This window comes from Gekko japonicus, unplaced genomic scaffold (genome assembly GCF_001447785.1).
Source record: "Gekko japonicus isolate JY-2015 unplaced genomic scaffold, Gekko_japonicus_V1.1 scaffold32, whole genome shotgun sequence".
Classification (NCBI taxonomy): Eukaryota; Metazoa; Chordata; class Lepidosauria; order Squamata; family Gekkonidae; genus Gekko; species Gekko japonicus.
Genome location: NW_015167527.1, coordinates 186138 through 187029, shown reverse-complemented (window position 1 = coordinate 187029; position 892 = coordinate 186138).

Genomic DNA, 892 nt, shown 5'->3' with positions numbered 1-892 from the left:
ATACAGGGATAAACCAATCAAACATTCAAATTATTAACGATCCTTCCTGATGCTAGTCAGGGACGTCTCCCACCTTTTGTTTACCCTGGCCAGGACCATTAGTGGTCAGATAATCCATTCAACTAGCCTCCCAGGACCTGGCTTCTATTGTTAAATCCAGACCCTGCCTCTCTGGAAGCTCATTGGTCACATCTAGGCCTTGCCCATCCTGATGCCACACACCCCTGGGACTCATCATTGGTCCAGGAAATCTATTGTTCTCACCTGAGACCAGCCCCCAGGACCAGCCATTGGTCTGCATTGTCTTCCATAGGGTATATCCCAGCGTAAACATGGCCTCAACCCATGTGTTTTCTGCCATAATCCAAAATGGCAGTCTACCCCTAAGCTCTCTGAGTTTAGGCCACAATCCATGGACCTCTGCACATCTGGACCAGGTTGTATAACCCCTCTATAAACTATCAATCACCTCTGCTTCCTTAGTTCTATAAATGTGTGTGTGGTTGTGTATTGTTTGAATGATATATATTCCCCAGTAAAAAGACATTATATTTTACTGAATACAGTCTCTGTGTCTGTTCTGGTGCTTACAGCAAAGGTGGGACTTCTGTATACATTGGTGTGAACCCTAATTTGCCTATTGCCAAATTAATAATCATAACGTCCCCTAGACTAATTAATAATTCAAGGCAATTTGGCTAACAGTACCCCTATTTGATTTACGCTGCTTTGGTTGTGGGATGGGCCTTCCTGAAAGGTACCAGAAAGCTGACCTGTGGACAGTTAGTTTTCAGAGGACCCACAACTATTTTGTCAATTGGCTCCACTTCTAGCTCTGGATTTTTCCACAGCTGCTATGTTTCTTAGGTGCCCAGAGAATCCCAATGATGAA